The sequence below is a fragment of the Ambystoma mexicanum genome, chromosome 1q (assembly GCF_040938575.1).
Source record: "Ambystoma mexicanum isolate Mex_15411 chromosome 1q, UKY_AmexF1_1, whole genome shotgun sequence".
Classification (NCBI taxonomy): domain Eukaryota; kingdom Metazoa; phylum Chordata; class Amphibia; order Caudata; family Ambystomatidae; genus Ambystoma; species Ambystoma mexicanum.
The window spans coordinates 1,281,806,457-1,281,830,438 of NC_090922.1; positions in this window are offsets into that span (position 1 = coordinate 1,281,806,457).

A 23,982-nucleotide genomic window follows, 5' to 3' on the forward strand; every position below is an offset into this window, starting at 1 on the left:
GTGAGTTGCTTGTGGGTGTGGCCTTTCTTGCTGAAATGTTCTACAAGCGGTTTGTCTTGTATGGTATTTCTGATACATGATCTGTGTTCGCTTATCCTCTGCTTGATGGGTCTGATGGTCTTTCCTATGTAGATGAGGTTACATGGACATTGGATCACATAGATAACGTTTTTGCTCTCACAGTTTGTGTGATTTCCCATTGTCCAGATGAAATTTGTGTGCGTGAAAGTCTTGCTTGTCTCAGTGTAACGGCATGCGACACATTTGCCACAGCTGTAGTGGCCTACAACTGGTGGGAGGTTCCATAAGGTAGGCTGTGGGTTTTCCAGTTCCAGAAAGGTATGAACCAGGGTGTCTCTGAGATTCCTGTTCTTCCTGAATGCAAACAGAGGTTTTTTGTCTAAAGTGCCTTTGTTTTTGTTAAGGTGCCAATGTTTGTTGATGGTGGTCTTTATGATTTTATCATCTGTGCAAAAATTGGTTTGGAGACAAAATAAAATAGTATCCAAAACCAGATAGCTGTCTACGGATCTTTCACCCTGATTTCTAGCATTTTGTACTACAGGTACCCTCCTGGGCATATCAGGACTCTGCCAGGTGCCCTTTTATTTATTTTTTGTGGTTATGTCAAGACAGTTCTCTATACTGCACACTATTAACATCTACCTCAGGAAAAATGTCACACTATTTGACACATATCCATTGAAGCACTGGAGAGAAATACAACAGAAATGCCCTTGTGGTTCCAGATGAATGTGTGAGATGTGAGCAGCATGCAACTAGTGTTTTCTGTTAGCTGATTTGTAGCACTGGTTGGAATATCATGTCTAAAGCACATACACATCGCAGTGGTGATGAAATATAACGTTTTTCTCCCAACCATCACTGCAGATGGAAATGGGTTACATGGAATCAGAGTTGGAAGACCATGTACATACCTTATATTTTAGGGGGAGGAGGATGAACGTTTTTAGCAATTGCAATGGTTGATGAAAAGAAAGAAAACATATTTGAGTTTGAGAAAAATTGATAAAGGTCAACTAAAGACACCAGCAATAATTGTTGAATGAAATTGTTGAATGTTGAATGCAAAGGATGACCGTTCGCTACAAGGGATAACCCTTATAATTTTTTTCAAGGAGTTACTTTGCTACAAGCGATAAACCGTAATTATTCAAGCAGTGGTTTCAATAAATGGGATGATCCCTTCACTATAATGACCCTTAAGAATTTTTCAAGGAGAGGTTCTACTACAAAGGATGACCCTTCAAATTGTTTCTAGGGATGGCTTTACTACAGGGGATGACCCTTAACAATTGTCAAGAAGTGGATTTTCCTCAAGGGATTAACCTTAACCATTGTTCAAGTAGCAGCTTTGCTACAAAGGATGACCCCTACCAATTTTTCAACAAGTCACTTCTCTACAAGGGATAATGCTGAACATTTCTTCCAATGTAAGGCTTTCCTACAAAGGATGGCCCTTAACAATTTTTCAAGGAGCAGCTTTGCTACAAAGTATGACCAATGACAATTTTTCAAGTCATGTTTTTTCTACAAAGGATAACCTCTAACAATTGTTCATGGAGGAACTACGCTACAAGGGAGGACCCTTTATTGTTAAAGGAGCAGCATCAATACAAGAAATTACCCTTATTTTTTGCAAGAGTGGCTTTGTTACAGGGGATAACTGTTAGGGTTTGGGCGCCGTTGCACCTACATCCTCACACAGCGAGGGTTTGGGGGCAGCAGCACCTGATCCCTCATGAAGTGAGCCCTTTCTTATGGGATTTCCATGCCCCCTGGTGCATGCAAGCTTCCAGGGGGCTCCATGGCAACGTGCATCTTGGACAACGCGTCAGGTGCTAGCTGGTGATGTTGGTATGAAGCTTGACCACGTGGTAGGTGCTCCTGCCTTTCGTCACCAGAATGAGCATATATTAGGTTTAGAGTGCTGCTACAGCATCGTTCTCTTAATGGTTGTGATTCATGGAGTCAAGCTGCAGGTTAGTGCTAGGGAAATATGTAATTAGTTAATTTAGTTAGATTTATCCTGCCCTTTTTATCCATGCTTGAAGATTAGGCAAAAGGAGGACAGCGGAGCATATACAGGTACTGGGGACGGGGGGGGGTCCAATTAAGACTCTTGTTTTTATGTTATTGAGTTCAATGGCACGGATGTGTTTCCTTTGTCACCTTACTACAGCTCCTTTCCAAAATTGAGAACTAGGGGGTGTGTCCAGTAGCACTCCCACCTGATGGGACCTTCCCCGCAATATAGTAATTTGTTTTATCTGTGGGTGGGTTCCTGCTGGGTGCGCTCTGTATTGCCTCCACGAGAGTCTTGAGAATATCGGAAAAACTACCAAGCCTGACTGATTGCGCGAACCTTATTCTCTTAAATCATGGAGGCAATAATACCAGACCTAGTTAGTGCCGTACAGAAGTTATAGGACAAGGTTGCCACATCTCATGAGGAAAACGTGGTCCTCTTTCAATCAATATCTGTCTTACAAAAAACAGTCTGAAATAGCAATCCTTGGAGTTCTGGAGTGGACAAACCATTCTTTCTTCTTCAGTCGGGACTACTTCCCAAACCTATAGCATATCCTTTCTTGCTCCCACTACTCTGCCTGGACTAGGTGGCAGAGCACCTAAGATCCCAATGGCTAATAAATACAGTGGAGACTCAAAGGAGTTTAAGCACTTTATGGCTCAGTGTCACATTCACTACTTAAAAAAAATCTTCTTTATGCCTTTGATCAAGCTTAAGTAGCTTTTGTATTGTTCAATTTAGAAAAGACATCCCTCGCATGGGCAACTCTTCTTATCAATACTAACAGTTCCTTACTAACCGTTCATGATCATTTTCTAGAAGCCTTTTACACTATGTTCGATAGGCACTACAGAGAAGGAATTATTAGAACTAAGGTAAGGCAAGAGAGAATTATTGTCTTATATGGCTGATTTCCACAGTTTGATTTCCCAAGTGGAACTATCCTTCATAAAGGGCTCAGGGAAGAGATGAAAGAATTTTTATGTCAAGTTGTCACTCTTCGGGAATCACTTAAAACATACATCACTCTAGTCATGCATCTAGAACTGCGTACTTATGATCACAAGGGTGAAAGAAAAAGATGGGAAACACGTAGACCTTTGTTTTCTCAGGATAAGGAAGTACCCTCTGTAAATCATCCAGAGTCTATGCAATTAGGTAACACTAGTGGTCCCATTTCACCAGACGAACGTGAAAGGAGAAGAAAGCCAATGCAAACAAGCTGCCTTTTGCATGTAAATGGCTTAACATATAGCCCTATGTTAGCCAGATGGTCCTTGCCTATATGTCAAGTGACCTCTGCATTGCTAATACATTCACTACCTTTCATTTATACAAAGGAGTTGGTACATAGATATGTCAGAATTTTTGTCAATTTCTTCAACACCATCTTGTTTTGATGTTGGAGAAAAGCAGATGCTTTAACCTTATTTGTCTTATGTGAATGTTCCACTGTTTTTTCTAGGACATGTTTAGCAGGGGCACAGAAGAGTTTGGGGAGGGAGGTGGGGGGTGCATTGGAAGCATCCCAAACCCTGTCTGGAACATTGAATTTGACAGAGGGGACCTGAAATTGATCATCGCCAACCTCAACAATTCACGGGCAAGTGGCCCAGACTGGGTGATAAACAAGGTGTTAAAGACCAATCCTACTCTTTGGGCTGACATCCTGGGACACCTATTTGAGCACATAGCCAGGCATGGCAAGTGTCCGGATTCTTGGCAAAGCTCAACCTTGATCCTGATCTTCAAAAAAGGAGGGAGGGCACTTCCCGGGAGCTATATACCGATCTCACTGATAGATACTTCTTCCTAATTTTTGCCATCATGGTATTACAGGAACTGAGGTCCTGGGCAGAGGCAAATAATTGCGTACACCAACTCCAAACTGGGTTCAGAAGGGAAGTGGGACCACTGCAGAATGGGTTAGTCCTTCAGAAGTCACCATCAAGGGACTGACACATCTGTACATTGCAGCCATAGATCTCTCACTGCCTTTGATAACATGGATCTTCCAGGGTTATGGAACAAGCTGGCCAGTTGGGGTATTGACCCGGGCCTCCTGTCCAAGATACAGATGTTATACTCCCACAACACATGCAAAATAAGGCTAAACATCAGATGGGACCTCTCTAGAGCTATTTCTGTCACTAAGGGTGTACAACAAGGGTGTGTGGTTGCTCCCTCTCTCTTCAATATGTATATATCAGATCTCTGGGACGATGCCAAAACCTGGGGAGGATTAGCTCCGAAGTGGGAGGACCTATCAGTGGGTTGCATCGCCTATGCATCGACTATATGCCGGCAGGCCTACGGCACTGCTTGACTGTACTTATGATGTATCTCTCCAAGAACCACCTCACTGTCTTATTTGTATTTGTATTTTGTATTTTATTTATTTGTATAGCGCATCTGGCCCAAAGGCATCTGGGCGAATTTGTTAAGGTTACAGTGACATTGCATGAACCATACATCAACAAAGCATTCAAACATATTTACAGCAAACCTATTTACAGGATCATTCTAAGATATTTATATATGAGTTACTTAGTCAGTTAAGGCTTAGCAGTGCAGAGTATTTTATAGACAGTGTAGATTGCTTACGGTCCAAAAGGAAAGAGGACGTTTGGAGAATCCTGCGCTTTGAGCTACGTTTTGGCTTTGCTCTTGAATGAGAGAAAGGAAGGTTCAGCTGTAAGATGATTGGGTAGCGAATTCCAGAGTTTGGTGGCAAGAACTGAGAAACTGGCCCCCCGCGGCTTTCTAAAGTTTAAACCTTGATATTGAGAGACAGTGAGCTTGGGCTGCTCTCTGAGGGTGTGCGGCAGTGTGTGGTGTGAAACGGTTCACCAGATAATTTGGAGCTTGGTTGGCCAGACATTTGTGTGCAAGAGCAAGAGTTTTAAGAGAGATTCTTTGGGAGACCGAGAGCCAACATAATCTGCGTCTGGTGTCGGATATATGTTGGTTCCTAGGGATATTTAGGGTGGCCCTAATGTTGTTGTTTTGTGAAACCTGTAATTTGCTGAGGTTCCGGTTACTGGACTCTAGCTAAAGCGCATTGCAGTAGTCGAGTTTCGACATGATTAGTGTTCTGGCCAGGATGGTGCAGTTGACAAAGAAGAGGAATGGACAACAAGCTATGATAAGTTTACATGTGTAAGCTGAAGATGAGAACACTGTGTTGGTTTGTCTTGTGAGAGATAGGGTAGAAACAAGATAAATGCCTAGTGTTTTAGTATCATTGGATACCTTAATGGTATTACCGTCAATGATGAAAGTTTTGAATGCTGGATCTAATCTATTTAGTCTGAGGTGGGAGCCAAGGATGAGTAGCTCAGTCTTTTCATCATTAAGACAGAGCCTGTGCCGAGCCATCCTCCATGGATGACCTGATAGACCTAATTTAAGGCTTTGGTGTCAGCTGAATGGTCTCCAGTGATAGGGATGTGTATTTGGGTGTTATCAGTGTAGTTAGTGTAGGTGACCCCCAAATAGTCAAGAATATCAAACAGCGGCTTCGTTAACACGTTATATAGTGTAGGTGAAATGCACAATCCCTGTGGGACCCCACATAGGACTGGCAATGGTTCGGCGGAGGTCGACGGGGAGAAGAACCACATAGGACGGCTTGCTAAGAAGGAACTAATCCAAGTAGTAGCTTTGTCTGAAAAATGGTCTGCAGATTTTAGATGTTGGCAAAGAATTTGATGGTTAACCAAATCAAATGCTGCCGATAGGCCAAGCAATAGTAAGAGGGCTAGCTTGCCGCTAACTGTGCTAAATCCATAGTATTGATGTGTAGCAAGAGGAGGAGACAAATCAGCTGCAGGTGGAAAATCAATGGGGGGTGGATCACTAAAGTGAAGTGTTTTCAATATCTAGGTTTACCGTTATCTTACAAATGCAAATGATTAGTGGCAGAAGCAAAAATGGAAGAGACGGTGGGGGCCAGCTTGTCCCTTACCAAAGCAGTGAATTCTCCTTCCTGCCCCTTATTGAGCTTTACAGGGCCAAGATCTCAGCGATCGTCTTGTATGGAGCTGAACTGATCCAATATTTGAGTAGGAAATTCCTAGACATACAGGAAGGATTTTAAAAAGAGTTCTGGGGTTTCCAACCTCAGTCCCAGTCTCTCCCTATATTTCAAACTGGTAAGAGCGGAACGTCCATCCATCAACTATTACTTGAAAATTACCATGGGGAAGGGATCCAATCCATGTCTACACAAATTAAGGAAGAGATGCAAGGGTTGTATGGTACAGTTGGATTTGAAGGGCCCAGCTTCTGATGACGTATTAAAATCTAGGGTCAAAAAATGGGACAGGATAACAGAGTGCAAGACCTGGGCCGCCTAAAGAGATATGCGGGTCAGGGAATCTGGAACTTGTGCCCAAAAGAGCTCAGACTATACATTAAAAAATACACCTAACAAAGTACCGAGATTGGTTTCTGAAATTCAGTTTGGACTGTTTGCGCACTCTGGATGTGGTAGGACCCAAACTTGGGCTTCCTGTGGATCTTAGATGATGTAGCTGGTGTGGTGGGGATGGGGAGTTGCTGCACCATCTCGTGACACATTACCTAAGGGTAATGAAAGAGTAAATTGCTAGTTTTGGCCCCTTTATCAATTCCCCGGCAGGTCTCATAGCGCCTGACCTATGGCATAGACTAAAAACTACTGCTCATCTCTCCCTTACTCTGGCCCTGGTCAACTTCTTTATTATCATTTTTTCAAACATGGTGGAGGTGATGGAAGGGGCCCTCCGTGTGGCAGAGTCTCTCTTGGATATGGCATAGATCCTGTTTTACCCAGAGGGTCAGGCCTTGGACACTGAAGTGGGGTGTTGGAAGTGGTGGGATATGGAGTCCCTCTCTCTAGGTCAGTAAGAATGGTAATAGAGATCAATACCAATGGAACCCTAGGACCAAGAGAGTGGGGCTTGGGATTCTCCAGTTAAGTTGATCTATGAAACATATGTATTGTTATCCAAACGGGTGTTGTTAATGATTTCAATTGCTTCGCATATTTGATTTGAAACATCTTGTTTTACTTTGTTTGTGATAGCACACTGCTATGGTGACTTTGAGAATAATTTGTTAAAGTACTATGTGTACCAAAAACATTTTCTTTTTTAATAAAGAATGTTCCACTGAAATGCAATAATATTCATAGAGAAACACATGCTAAGTAGAATGTGATTATGTTTAGCATTTATTAGAATGTAGCATATGTATAGGGCAGTTTTTGTGATTGAAGGTGGATGCTTTTCTGGATTTATAACAGTGAGAGTCATATATACAGGTAAAATGTAATCTTATGTATCCCATTTTTTAGTGGGCTCCAGGGTAAAGCTGGAGACCCAAATGTCTAAAATTGATCTAATTCTTTTCAATACATTTTGATTTTTGACTACCTTACTGTCTGTTCTTTTCTCGGAATTGCAGGTGGGATTTCATAAGGGGGAACATTAGATTGGCGTGTCACATATGCGTGACCCAATATGAAAACGTATAACATTATTCAACATAGTGTCCCAGGGAACACCCTGCCCCCTTCAAATGCTCACTCTTTATTCCCTGAGCAAGTGTTTTTATAATACAAAGCAGGTGTACCTAATTCACACTGTTAGGTCCCAGGCAAATGAAGGAGCCCCAACTACTAAATGTGCTCCCGTGGACTAAACAGGGGCCCGGTGTCTGTAAAGTGGCCCTTATACTTGGTGTCGTATAATTTTCGTTATCACAATAGGCCCTGAAACTTGTTTGTATTGGCACAGTGTGATACATATTAGCAGATTTCAATGCATTTACGGAATTTGTATTTCAAGCATAATTGAATGACACAAGATCAAGTATAACTTGTCTTTCTTTAAACAAGGAGTCTTGCCAGGAGGGATATCAGATCCTGACATACCTGGTAACAATGTGCATGATAGCTACTGCTGCTTATGAGTAGGCCGTGCATCGGTACCGAATGCCTCTCAGTCTTTTGTGATCCCATTGCGGCTGAAAACAAACAATTTTGTTTGTGGTGGTGAAACTGGTTGGTTTAGGGGCGTGGTGTGTGGGTGAACTGGTTCCTTGGTGGGTGAAACCGGCCAACAGAGTGTGAGTCGAGAGGTATGGTACTGATAGTCTTTGGCATGACTCTACCAAACTCGTAGTGCAAACTTGCTGTGCATTTGAAGAGCTGTATCTGATGAGAGAATCGCCAAAGGCCCTTGTTACGCTGCAGGTTTAGTTCTGGGAATATATTAAAGTTAACATGAAAAGCATGGCCACACAAACAATAGTGGAATCCGATAAAAAGCAATACAAAATAAATGTAAAGCAGTAAGTAACTAATGACAAATCTAATGATCCAATACATGTGCCTATCATAGTGGCATTGTATTATAAGTGTATCTCTATGTGCTAATTCTTTGGGTGTATGGTCAGTGTTTGGATATGAATAGTGTGAGTATATGTGTGCAGTTTATGGTTGCTGCCTGTGCAGGTTGATGGTGCTTATGTAAGGTATAGACTTGCAGATGCGACCTTCATAAGCAATAGGTAGCATAACATGCAGTGATAATGTCATCATATTTCTGTTGTAGTCGTCATATAATAAGGTAGAGCCTCACGTGTCTATGTGCTGCCAACATAGTACACGTTCAGCCTCAAATGCCTCAATTATCCTATCGTATGCCTGTTATCAACACCATATGGACACAATACCCTCTCCCATGCAGGTAGTGCTGTCACATTCCGGGAGCAGCTGCAAATCCCTACACATGCTGGCACATGTTTGTTTGTTTGTTTATTTTATTTCTATAGCGCACCTGACCCTGAGGTATCTGGGCACATTTAGGTCACAATGGTAAGACATGTTACAGACATAGACAATAGTGTAGATTGCAGTTAAATAGTTGGATCTACACATGGCAAGAATACAGCTGAGTAAGGTAGTACAGTTGAACATGGTAATACATTTGAATTAGACAAGAGGCATAAGGTAGGCAGTTAGATGCATTTGAGTGGAGATGAAGGTGGTAATTCCTTATCTCAGTTAGTTCCTGCTAATCAGCCATGTCCAGTGTAGCCTCTATTTACATGTGATTGAACCATATGAAAAATGCATCTTGAAATGTCCAAATACCATAATCATATATGCCTGCTGTAGCCACTGTATGTAAACTGTAGACTCATGTATCCACAACAGTTGCCATATGTGCTGTCTCAAAAGCATCAACACCATGATATACCATTCCTGATATAGTGACAATATGTAAGGCATAGTCCTGCATGACCATATTTTGCAGGCATGCGGCAAGTGCAGCATTGTATCATATGTCTTGTATAGTTACATATGTAAGTCAGAGCTCCCATGCCGTTGGGCTGACAACATATGTGAAGCACAAGCTAAAATTCATCAACAATGGCATAATATGCCTGGCATAGTCACCTCATTAAAACTGTCCCGATATGGGCAGATGCTGCTAACTCATGCCAAGTCCAACTCCATTTTCCCCAATAATGCCATAATATGACTGTTACATGCACCATGTATAAGGTACAGCCCCACAAGTTGCAAGCTCAGATGCTGATAAAATATGGTACATACAGCCTCAAATGCCCCAGCCCAGAGTGTGTCTATTTCTAGCTGCCCTAAGACGACCCTTGAAAAAATGAACATATGTACTACAGCCTTGGCAGAGGAAATGGTGACTTTTTATAAAGGAATGGCGTTATCGTCCCATGCAGGAACTCCAACATAATTGTTCCAATTGATTGAAAACATGTATTTTAAACTTTGCTTGTGCCAAGCATATTTGGAAAACATCCTCTTATATGCCTAGTAGTATTATAGCTTTTCACAAAGACTAGGTGGTGATAAAGCAACATCTATGAGCCAACAATTAAAAATTAAAAGATATCGGTCAAAAGAAGGATACATACATTATAAAACCTAGTGCCAAGTGCACTTGGGGTCAGATAATAAGTGGTAAGTGAAACGAAACAGATGCTAAGCTAAGTATAGTACCAGTTCAGTAGTATCAATTCTGCATTATTTATTTAATTCAAGGATGCATTCTAGCATTCAGAAACTGTGCAAGTAAAACATGCCACCGTTTCTGTTTCTGCTTCCATGCGTGTGTGAGTGTTTGCCATGTGTTTAGGCATGTTTTGTCATGCCTCAATTCTGAGATGTTTTTAATGGGATAGAGTGTGGGCCTTCATGTGTTCTAGGTATTCTCGTTATAGCTTCTGAAACTGTTTCTGTATGTGTTCATATGTTGTCTGCTCGCATTGCACATGCCTCTCGCAATATCCATACTAGTATGCCATGCACGATTGTTATGCTCTTGGAATTGTGTTACTGTTTTGTGTGTACTATGTGAATGCCTAATAGGCAATATGTCTTCCATCTATTGAATGTGTGCCCAAATGGTGAGAAGTCTGTAACAGCATGCCATGTGTTCTTGTCCTTGTTATGTTTTGAACTTGAGCGTTCTATTTTCCTTTTCCTTGCGCGTTTGATTGCATATGTTTTCTGTGTGTGTCTGTGTGAATACCCCAAAACACAGTTTTGTGGCCATACTTCTTTGTGAATGGATGTGCCCAGAAAAATGTGGTATTTTTTGGGGAACATCGTGTGCATTCTGTGCACGTCCAAAATATAGTATCATTTTGAAAATGTAAACGGGAAGAACTCACAATTGCTTAACTCGGTTTTCGATTGTGTTTTTTTGTTGTGCTCTTCAACCACATGTGAAAACATTTATGATCGATTTTAACATTATATAGGAACGTGTTTTTTTAATATTTCCAATGTAAAGTGTCACATAGTCTTAACTATGCCGCTGCTATTGCAGATGAAGTGCCCCTTCTGTACCGTATTCTGCATCAACCCGAGGGTTTGGATCTATTTGATCTAAAACATTTGACCTAATCACATTTGAGCGACTTTATTTGATGCTTTTGTTGGTCTAAAAATGAGGGGGAGACCCCCCACTTCCCCTCAACATATTTAAAATAAATTTGACCGAAAGAAAGGTCTACAAAATTGAATCAAATGTTTTAGGTGAAATTTTTGGGTCAATTATGCTACTACCAACCCCAGCAGGTCAAAACTGGGCTCTCGGTTTCAAACATTCATTTTGCATCTAAAATAATTTGCAGAGCAAAAATGAAAATACAGAGCTCCAAGAGTGTATGGATGAAAGATTCATGTGCGCGCTCTGAGGCTTCCGTGGCATCTTTTATAAAACTCTAATAAATAAATAAACAAATACGACGTACAGTACACGGATGTGGGTCTTAGCACGTGTACACTGATGTCTGCATGCTGTGGAATCTGGTCATTGAGGCACACGGTGAAGTCTGGAACAGAAATCTCGGTTGCTCATTACAACCCAGATGACATTTTGGTCGAATTACTACGAGATCCACTTTAGAAACTGAAGCAAGCCCCAGCAAGCATTGTTTCCACAATAGGATAATTTCATTCGTATGGCACTGATTAGGATTTCCAGTAAAAGGTCCTTTGAGAACGGAGGCCTGTTTTCCTGAAAGGCTATACACCATCAAGTTCGAGCAGGCATCTTACGGAGAATTTCAACCATGCCTCATTTCGTTAGATAAGAAGGTTTAATGTTTCAAATTAAGGCATCAAGATTTCTGCCCAACAGTGATGCATCGGGCGTTTCATACCTACCGAGTCCCCGGGAACATGCTAGCAATTAATGTCAGCCTGCACAGTTTCACAGGACATGTGTAATGCATTATCAGCTGGTGCCATGGTACGCAAATGGAAATATGTCCCAAAGGTAGAGCATTACACATCTATCCTATCTGTCACATGAATCAAAGGACAATGTGATAGATCTCTTTTTCCCTGTGCTGTGCATTGTATCTTTGGATAAAATATGACTTCACAAAACCTTTTATGTCGTCATGGAGATTGAGTCTTGTGAAGTACTGAGGAAAGAGTTCAGATCTTCAAGCACAGAAAGGTTGGCTGTTCTGATTATGAAATACGTAAGATGAAACAGAACACCTTTTAACGTTACGAATGGTTTGTCCTTTTAAAATAATTTTTCATCATCTGAGATAATGGAACTTTTCTAAAAATAAAAAACAGTTCTTTTCAGTGTATGCAAAATTATTCAAATGTGTCCTAGTGAAAATATGTGCAAGATGCGAATTCACGGAGTGCAATGCACTGGTTGGTATGCCTCTGCTGTTTTGCGCACACAACACACACGTGGATTTTATGAATGCACATACGTATGCATGGAGAAAAGAAGGTGCAAAACAAGGGCCTGATCTTGGACTATGGTGTGAGGCCAGATGCACGAAGCGGATGTATGCACATACGTCGAAGCGGATGTATGCACATACGTCGAAGCGGATGTATGCACATACATCGAAGCGGATGTATGCACATACGTCGAAGCGGATGAATGCACATACGAATGCACTGGAGAATAAAGGCTACAAAACAAGGGCCTGATCTTGGACTATGGTGTGAGGCCAGATGCACGAAGCGGATGTATGCACATACGTCGAAGCGGATGTATGCACATACGTCGAAGCGGATGAATGCACATACGAATGCACTGGAGAATAAAGGCTACAAAACAAGGGCCTGATCTTGGACCATGGTCTGAGGCCAGATGTACGAAGCAGATGTATGCACACACGTATGCAATGGAGAATAAAGGGTGCAAAACAAGGGCCTGATCTTGGACCATGGTGTGAGGCCAGATGTACGAAGCAGATGTATGCACACACGTATGCAATGGAGAATAAAGGGTGCAAAACAAGGGCCTGATCTTGGGCCATGGTGTGTGGCCGGATGCACGAAGCGGATGAATGCACGTACGAATGCACTGGAGAATAAAGGCTACAAAACAAGGGCCTGATCTTGGACCATGGTGTGAGGCCAGATGTACGAAGCAGATGTATGCACACACGTATGCAATGGAGAATAAAGGGTGCAAAACAAGGGCCTGATCTTGAACCATGGTGTGTGGCCAGATGTACGAAGCAGATGTATGCACACACGTATGCAATGGAGAATAAAGGGTGCAAAACAAGGGCCTGATCTTGGGCCATGGTGTGTGGCCAGATGCACGAAGCGGATGAATGCACGTACGAATGCACTGGAGAATAAAGGCTACAAAACAAGGGCCTGATCTTGGACCATGGTGTGAGGCCAGATGTACGAAGCAGATGTATGCACACACGTATGCAATGGAGAATAAAGGGTGCAAAACAAGGGCCTGATCTTGGACCATGGTGTGTGGCCAGATGCACGAAGCGGATGAATGCACATACGAATGCACTGGAGAATAAAGGCTACAAAACAAGGGCCTGATCTTGGACCATGGTGTGAGGCCAGATGTACGAAGCAGATGTTTGCACACACGTATGCAATGGAGAATAAAGGGTGCAAAACAAGGGCCTGATCTTGGACCATGGTGTGAGGCCAGATGTACGAAGCAGATGTATGCACACACGTATGCAATGGAGAATAAAGGGTGCAAAACAAGGGCCTGATCTTGGACCATGGTGTGAGGCCAGATGTACGAAGCAGATGTATGCACACACGTATGCAATGGAGAATAAAGGGTGCAAAACAAGGGCCTGATCTTGGGCCATGGTGTGTGGCCAGATGCACGAAGCGGATGAATGCACGTACGAATGCACTGGAGAATAAAGGCTACAAAACAAGGGCCTGATCTTGGACCATGGTGTGAGGCCAGATGTACGAAGCAGATGTATGCACACACGTATGCAATGGAGAATAAAGGGTGCAAAACAAGGGCCTGATCTTGGACCATGGTGTGTGGCCAGATGCACGAAGCGGATGAATGCACATACGAATGCACTGGAGAATAAAGGCTACAAAACAAGGGCCTGATCTTGGACCATGGTGTGAGGCCAGATGTACGAAGCAGATGTTTGCACACACGTATGCAATGGAGAATAAAGGGTGCAAAACAAGGGCCTGATCTTGGACCATGGTGTGTGGCCAGATGCACGAAGCGGATGAATGCACATACGAATGCACTGGAGAATAAAGGCTACAAAACAAGGGCCTGATCTTGGACCATGGTGTGAGGCCAGATGTACGAAGCAGATGTATGCACACACGTATGCAATGGAGAATAAAGGGTGCAAAACAAGGGCCTGATCTTGGACCATGGTGTGAGGCCAGATGTACGAAGCAGATGTATGCACACACGTATGCACTGGAGAATAAAGGGTGCAAAACAAGGGCCTGATCTTGGACCATGGTGTGAGGCCAGATGTACGAAGCAGATGTATGCACACACGTATGCAATGGAGAATAAAGGCTACAAAACAAGGGCCTGATCTTGGACCATGGTGTGTGGCCAGATGCACGAAGCGGATGAATGCACATACGCATGCACTGGAGAACAAAGGCTACAAAACAAGGGCCTGATCTTGGACCGTAGTGTGAGGCCAGATGCAGGAATCAGTGCTCAGGAACCATGCAACGGATGGCCCTGGTGCACTTGAATGCACTGTTGAAAGTTCACTGTCGCGCAAAGGATTTTCAAAGCCATGTTTGGTATTTGAAATTAGAGACGTGATCAAGCCGAGATACGCATAGTATGCAAGGCCCAGAAGGATTAGACACAATTGTTTCTTTTATTTTTACTTCTCAGATGTACTTGAAATCCTCTGAACATACCACCATTGGTGGGGACTGCTGACAACGCACTCTGACTAATGTTCTCTGCCCAGCTCACGAGATCTATGGAGTAATTGTGCAGAAGGAAGGGGGTAGGACACACATGATGCAATGGAACATGCACTGGAGAATAAAGGGTACAAAACAAGGGCCTGATCTTAGACCATGGTGTGTGGCCAGATGCACGAAGCAGATGAATGCACGTATGTATGCACTGGAGAATGAAGGGTGCAAAACAAGGGCCTGACCTTGGACCATAGTGTGAGGCCAGATGCAGGAACCTGTGCTCAGGAACCATGCAACGGATGGCCCTGGTGCACTTGAATACTGGACTAATTGTGCAAAAGGAAGGGGGTAGGACACGCTTGATGCAATGGAACATGCAGGAGGCAGGGACATCATTTAGGGGTCACCAGTGGTTGTAACTGCGACCCGTGTGGGTCACAGTTGCAACCACTGGGGACTCCCTTGCGACTCCAACTTTAAAAAAAATAACAACCAGTGCTCCTGGTGTAGCAGGCCCTCCTGTGGCATGGGGGGCCCTGCCACACTAGGTCTAGCGGGTTCCTGGCCCATTCTTCACCCATCAGAGAGAAGGCTTGGCCGGGGAGGCACTCAGTAAGGGTTGGAGCTGCCCCTGATATGAGGTGCATGCCACATGCCACCATCAGCTCCAACCCCTTCTACCTCTGCTTCCTTGCAGCTCACATACAGGAACCAGGAAGCTCTTGCAGAAGGTACCATTGGCCAAAATAGTATCACCACATTTTCAGAAGGTATGGGCTAGCAACCCCCTTGATGTAGTTCTCCTGAGGGAGTAGGAGTGGTGTGAATTAAGCTTAAACACAATGGCAATATTACCCCTGTTGTATTATGGCAACAGGGCATTATACAACTGTCAGAATCTACATGTAAAACGGCTGTTTACCCTGTGAAGAAAGCGAAGGGGGGTGTCTTGAAGATTTGTGCAGGACCTCCACCATTTAAACAACACAGTGGAAGCAGAGTTTCCAGCGGGGCCTAACCCAGCCACTGTGTTGTGTAATATCCCTACAGACACCGCCTACTTCCCAGTGATTGATCTCAAGAATGCTTTATTTACCATACCGTTGCACCCAGACTCCAAAATCTCACTGTGTTTATGTACTGCGGACAGGGATTTGAACACAATTGGTATTGAGAATCACCCAGTGCTTTTAATAGTGTTACAAATGGACTTGGGAAATTTACAAACACAAATTGTAGCAATACAATATGCCAATAACCTTTTGGTTTGCAGAACCAACAAAGACGGATGCAGACATGTCTCAGTGATGCTTTTGACACTGTTAGCAGAAACGGTTACACGTTGGACAATGACAAATTGTAATATCGCCTGAAAGAAGTAATATCTTTGGGACAAATAATATCATCGTAAGTAAGAAGAGTAACACCAGAAAGAGCAGAGGCAATACACAACACACCACAAATGCAGCAACTTCTGGGAACGTGCAAATATTGCAAATCCTGGATCTTCAATTACACCACTTATACTAGAACTCTTCTACAGGGTTTAAAAAAAGCGCAAAAGTAAAATATCATTTGGTCAGTAGTGATGATCAAATAATTTCATGAACTTAAACAGGCTTTTAAACCAGATCTTTTAAATCCCAAGCCAAATTATAAAAAGGAGTTTTTCTTATTTTCAGTCTCTAATGGGTATGCGATAATGATGGCTGTACTGACTCAGATAAGTGTACTGGCGCATAAGCCCCTAGCTTACTATAGTGGCATTTTGGACCCAGTAATGCAAGGACATTTCCCATTTGAACATGCTTTGGAAGCGGAAACCTTCTGAATAGAGAAATCATCGATAATTACTATGAACTGTTCAGTGACTCTTCATGTAGCGCATATACTTGTATCAGGGGTCCTCCACTAGCAGGTAGTCAATAGGATACCAGAAGTAATCCAAAAAGGAGTGTACACCAGGCAAGAAGTAACACTGTTTATTACAGATTGGCAAGCACAAATCAAACTGCACAGTGCAAAAGAACTGATTGATAGGAGCTGATAATACCACCCACTGTGGTCAGACCTTTTGTACTGTTAACATGTTATTTGCATAGTCAGAAACAGTTGCTATTAATGTTGAAAAATATTAGACATGCTACTATGCTGATTGGCGGGACTACATCAGTCCCCTATAGCTACACATATGTTAATCAAAGATGATTGGAGCAAACAATCTAGACCCCTCTGCTCATCACCTCCCTTGTGGCACCACATTCCTTCCCATTCTGCCCAAATAAACATTTCTGACCTCCAGAATCGTGCTGACCTCTAGAACTTTATAGTTGTGCCATTGGTCAGCACACATAGAAAAACACGAGACATCCTAAGGTTATAGGAAAGGAGACATTCACAGAGCATCCAACCAATGAGGTGTCTCACTGACATCAGCAAGAACACAATATACATGTTGCCTTTCAGGGACACCAAAACTCCCATTCTGATTAGCTCATTCCTGTATCATCCCCTCACCCCACATCCTTCTTCCCAGGCCCACCTGCCAAGGGGCAGTTTGAAACTGCTGACCATACTTGGGCTGTGACTCCCTGAACATGCTTTTATCAATTTAATTCTCCCCAGTTCCAGGGAGCACCAGAGAGCCTGGCTCGCTGACTTTGTATGTGTCAACTGGTTCCTGTTTGTATTTTGTATTTGTATTTATTTTTTTGTATTGCACAGCATGCCCTGGGTCATCTGGGTGAATAATTTGAGGAGGTAATGGTTACATACAAGTTAACAGGATTCCCAAGAGGGAAAGACAAGACTTTAGACATCTGCCCGGAAATATCATCGCAAGGTACATTTCCTGAGAAATGCTTCATATTGCATGGCTGCCCTTGCACCTTATATGCACGGCACCATTCTTGCATACTAAGTCATAATTTCAATCGCTTTGAAACTGGCCTGTGTCCACCACTATGTACTAGTGCCTCTGCTCACACTCTCATCTGCTCATGCCATTCCGTCCCTCATGCCTGCATCACGCTGACCTAGTACGCACAAATGCCCTCCTGTCTCAGCCCGCACTGAAAATGACTCTAACAACTAACTTGGTGATTGTTCTAGCTATAAGCCATATTGCAGTCTGCACAAAATTCAAATCTAGCTGTTACCTGAACTTGCTTGCTGATTGTTCCATATATTAGACTTTTGCCAGTCTGCACACAATTCGAATTAAGTTGATACCTGAACTTGCTTGCTGATTGTTCCATATATTAGCCTTTTGCCAGTCTGCACAAAAATCGAATCTTGCTGTTATCTGAACTTGCTTGCTGATTGTTCCATATATTAGCCTTTTGCCAGTCTGCACAAAATTCGAATTAAGTTGTTACCTGAACTTGCTTGCTGATTGTTCCATATATTAGCCTTTTGCCAGTCTGCACAAAATTCGAATTAAGTTGTTATCTGAACTTGCTTGCTGATTGTTCCATTGATTAGCCTTTTTGCCAGTCTGCACAAAATCTGAATCTAGCTGTTGCACTGCCTAGACCTAGCACATATGAATGCATTCTTGTCTTAACCTGCCTGCACCGATAATGATTCTAACCAACTTGGTGATTGTCCTAGCTACAAGCCATATTGACTGTTTGTATCAAATCTGTATTTAGACGGCTGCACTTTGCCAAATCACATCATACTATACCAGCTAAGTTAAATCCCATAGACTAAGTTGCACCTAACCGCTTGTAACTGGCCTGGGGGCCTACATGTACGAGTTCAGCTGATAACACCCGCCATCTATCCGGAATCATGTCCCAACATTGCCTCTGAACTATGCCAGCCTGGCTCTTCCTCATCATGTTCCCCTTCTGTGTTATGCCCAATTGTACACCATGTAGTAGAAACAGCTACTTCCCACTTAGTAATGGTCTAGCCAAGCTTGGCTGCCCTAGACACTACCCCATCCCTGCCCCATACCCTTCCTACCTACCATGCCTCCTTTCCCCCATAGCGCCCCTACAGACCATACCGCTAAAATTAACTGCCCTCTAGGTAACCCGCCACCCAACCCTACTGACCTCACCAAAGACGTCCACTCTGACACCAACCAAAACATATCCAAAATACCAGAACCTTGCCCTACAGCCCACCCTAACCTCACTACCCGCAACAACAGACTAGGTTGCAGACTTCCCACCCTACCTAGCAAAATGCCCACTACTCCTATAACGAAAGTTACCAAGAAAAATACTAGTGTCAACATTGTGCCACTCAAAGGAGCCTTACTTAATGTCAGATCCCTGGTTGCTCACCCCACCGAAATCGCCGACATCATCCGTTCCGCAGATCTGGACTTCCTTGCCACCACAGAAACCTGGCTTCATGCTGCAGCAGGCCCCTATCTAACCCTTGCGGTTCCTGGCAACTACTCTATCCTCAGGGCCGACAGATCCAATGCTCGCGAAGGAGGTGTAGCACTTATATTCAAATCCTCGCTTGACATTAGATCTGTTACCTCCCCTCTACTAAATTCATGCGAACACCTCTCCATCAAAATTCAAACTAGCCCTAAGAACACTATCACCTTGGAACTCATATACAGACCCCCTGGCCCCATTTCGAGGAAGATATAACCTCCCTCATAGCAGAGAATTCTAAACCTCTCTCGCAAAATATCATTCTAGGTGACTTTAACCTGGGATACAATGATCCGCACGACTTTCCTGCATCCTCCCTTGCCAATGCCCTCTGCGAACACAACTACACCCAACTTAACACTCTACCTACACATCAGAAAGGTAGAACCCTAGACTGGCTCGCTGCCCACAACTGCAACATCATCTGCAAGGACCCCCAACCACTTATATGGACCGACCATCTCATATTATTATTTGACATCAGCACGAATAACCCAATCAATACACAGTGTCCCCCTGCACCAGCATGTCTGACTAGAAATAAGTGCAACATTACCGCGGAAGCCCTCATTCCACTCGTTATACACACCCTAAATAGGATATCCGACGCATCGGAACTCAACCTACTAGTAGACACCTACAACAACGCCATGACTAAAGCTATTGACACCGTTGCCCCACTAAAATTACGTAAAGGTAAACCCAGAGCCCATCCTTACTCGTGGTACACACCTGACCTTAAAATACTAAGAAACAAGAAAACCAAATTGGAAACCCTTTGGAAAACGGATCCATCAGAGGAACTTAAAACTAATCTCTTAAATGCATCCTCCCACTATAAAAAAGAAATAATCCGCACTAAAAAGGAAGTTTACAATGTAAGAATAAGTAACGCAAGCTCCAGTGCTAAAGAACTATTCACCATCTTGAAGGAGCTAGAAAATCCCAATCCACCGACGGACACGTCTGTGAAGGACCAACTATGGTGCACAAGCATCCAGGATGCCCTCGCGAACAAAATCACTGGCCTACAAACGAAAATTGAAAACAAAAGATTACAACTCTCTAGTAATAACCCCCCCCCCGCCCCTAGCTTACCCACGACCTCTAACGCTAACCTTGGTTTCACCTTCAAAAAGGTAACTGCACTAGAAGTGTAAAAAATTATAACCTCTTTCAAATCGTCAAACTGCAAAGGGGACAGCTGCCCCGCACAGATCATAAAAGATGCAGCAGGAGACCTCTCCCCATTCATTTCTAAGCTTATAAACGCCTCATTTTCCACTAACTCAGTAGCCAACAATCTGAAACAGTCGTGGGTCCTCCCACTTCTGAGAAAACAGACCCTAGACCCAGCCAGTCCCACCAATTACAGGCCTATTAGCACCGTTCCCTTCCTGCTAAAAATCCTTGACAGAGTTGCCTACTTGCAAATCCAGAATTACTTGGAGTCCAACCAGCTACTTGGACTGCGTCAGTCTGGCATTCGACCTCAACATGGAACAGAAACAGCCCTTGTGGATTTCAAATGTCAGATTGACGACATTAAAGATAAGGGCAAGGCTGCCATCATACTCTTCCTAGATCTCTCAGCAGCCTTCGACCTGGTCAACCATGAAATACTCTGTAAGCACCTTTCTTCTGCCGCCCATTTCTCCTCTTCTGCTGTCACGTGGATACAGTCCTTCTTGGCCAACAGAACCATGAGGGTTTTCTCCCCGCTAGCAGCAGACCCCATCCCCATCATTTGTGGTGTCCCACAAGGCTCATGTGTTTCCCCCATCCTTTACAATATCTTTACAAAGCCTCTCTTTGATAAATTGGATCGTCTGGGTGTCACCTACACAAACTATGCGGATGACACCCAGATACTCCTCACCATCTCCGGCAATTACAATACTGATGTTACCAGGATCAATGAAATCTTCTCCGTCATTCAGGCATGGATGGCCACACACGGTCTCTGTCTGAATGACGAGAAGACTGAACTGCTCATCGTCGGTTCACCTAACAACCTGCAAAAGCTGAGCCCCAACTATTCCAATAACATCATCGATGGCAACACCATACCTGTTGCCAAAAATGTGAAAACACTTGGCTTTTATCTTGATGCCAATATTAATCTCACTAAATAAGTCAACTCGACCACCTCAGCCACCGCTTATACAGGAAAACTAATCAGAGCCTGCAGACCATTTCTCTTCACTAATAGCTGCCTCATGCTAGCTAGAGCTCTCATACAATCTAAGTTAGACTACTGCAACAGCGTTTACCTAGGTGCCAACCAAGCGATAATTAGCAAACTCCAAGTCCTTCAAAATAATGTGCTACGTGCAGCATTAAATATTCCTAGACGCGAGCACATCTCTGCCACCAGAATCACCTGCAAATGGCTCACCATTCAACAAAAATTGATCTAAAAACCCTCTGCCTCACCTATAAAGCCCTCAACCAACTAGCCCCCCTTACCTTACCAAAGAATTCACCCTGAAACCTTCCATCAGAACTACCAGATCCTCCAACACCCTTTGTCTCCCGGTGCCCAGATTCTTTTCCAAAAGTACCGGAGGCACGAGCTTCACTGTCCTCGCCTCCCAACTCTGGAATGCCTTGCCACTGAACATCAAATCGTCCAAATCCCCCGTCTTTCAGGAAACTGGCCATTGAGTGGCTACTGGCAAAAAAAGTCAACCTCTAAACTAGACCTAGCTACAACTTGTATATATTGTACATGCCTCATTTAGGCCATTACTGGTTGTTTTTACCTCCACTGTCTGTATATTTTGTATATAACCTTTGCTAAAGTATCACTGCTAATTACCTTGTACTGTGCCTTGTAACTTGTACTAAGCGCCCTCTTACTCCCGGGTCCGGAGCGCTATATAAATAAATAAACAAACAAAACAATAAGCAATTCTTACATTTGTTACACAGTTACAGAAAATTACATAGCTATATACTGTGCTATAGACAGTTACTTCAACGTGAAGGGCATATAATAAGGTTTACTAGAGTATAACAGTATAACAGTATATAACTGTTCCCAGTGACTACTGCCTCCTCAGAACAGTCAGCTGGCATCATTCTTCCAGCACCCCGTTATGTTTGCCCATCACGCAGGGCCTGTTAGTGTTAAACCCAAGTGATTTACTTACCTGTGGTTCACACCTCATAATAGTGACTAGGTTGTTCCCCTTGTATTACACACTCCCAAAAGCCCCCTCATATCTCCCTTGAGCACACCTACACCGATTTTGTCCCCAGACTTCTGGAGCTGCGTGTCTGCCTTAGACACATTTATTAAAGCTGTCAAAAATATCCTGTCCCATCTACGGGTGCCCCGTCCTACTCCAATTATTCTCACAGCTGGTAGGTAAACCTCCCCCCTTAGCAGCACCTTCAATGCACCCTTTTTGTGATTCTGGAAATATCAAAATCTACACTTACCACACAGAGCACGTCAGGCTATGAGGTGATTCTTTCAAATCTCTCAATTAAAATTAGGAGGTGACATGTTGTTAATCCTGCTACTTTTATTGCAGAACCTGTGGAGAATGGTGATTATATACAAGATTGTTCCAAATACACTGGCATCTATGATGACATACCCCATGTTGAGTATGATGCATTAGGGTGGAAGAGATCGTGTTTGTTGACGGGTCATCAACGATCGATCAGAGCAAAGAGTGAGACATTCAGGAGCAGCTGTGGTAAATTGGAAGGATGGGGAGTATGAAGTTGTAGCTAAAGTAAGAGTGCCCTCACATTATTCTGCACAAGCGGCAGTCCTAATAGTATTAATATCAGCATTAGAGGTGTATGTGTACCACCCTGTAACTATTTAGTCTGACTCTCCATACATTACCTCCACAGTACATTCAGGACTATCTCAATAGAAAAGGAGGGGTTTTAAGAGCTCTGACCGCTCACCAGTACAGAATGTCCAACAATTATTTAAATTATCATGAAGTGGAGGTTGTGCAGTTGAGGTACGCAGAGGACCTGATATTCAAATGGTAAAATCCTCAATAGTTAAAAGAGAGCTAAAAAGTCCTTGAATAAGCAGAACCGTCCAATAATGTGGAAAGTGATTTATTGCGGTCACAGCCGACACGTGTTTTGACCTATGGGGTCATCATCAAGGCTCTAATAAGTGATCATGCGTGTACAATTATGAAAATAATGAAAATAACAGATACATGAATATAATACAGACATTAAAATCAAAAAAGTGACAGAGAGTGCAGAAAATAAAAAAAAAAGATTATAGACATCAAAAATAGACAATTGGTCGTTAATAATGATTCAACATTTACGTAAATCCATTAATTTATTAAACAATTGTTGAGAAAAGGCAAATTAATAGTAAGGGTGTACATACCCAAGCTCCAATCAAGTTCCGAGATAAGCAAAGAGGGGCAGGAACCTATGCGGGAAACAGAGGTGGTACAATGAGCAATATGCATTTGTATATTGTGGTTAAATGCAGTGGATTCTGTGGATTCTCTAGTGTTCAAGTCCAACGTGCTGCATTTACAATCCAAAGTGGTTGCACAAAATCAGTGCAGTTGGGTCAAACTAATAGGATGTGTATTGGTGACTCCTAAAGTCATAAGAGCTGGTTAAGGGTCCCAGTATGATGATTCACAATCAGGCAGGTGACCAAATATATTCGGATAGTGATTAGAGTGAACTCAGAAATCATGCTGTAGTGAGCTACAATTTATATAAACTCACCAAAAACGTAACAGGTTGGATCCCTGTTAGGAGTTCTTGGATGGCTAATGATCACATAATGGACTGAATTCATG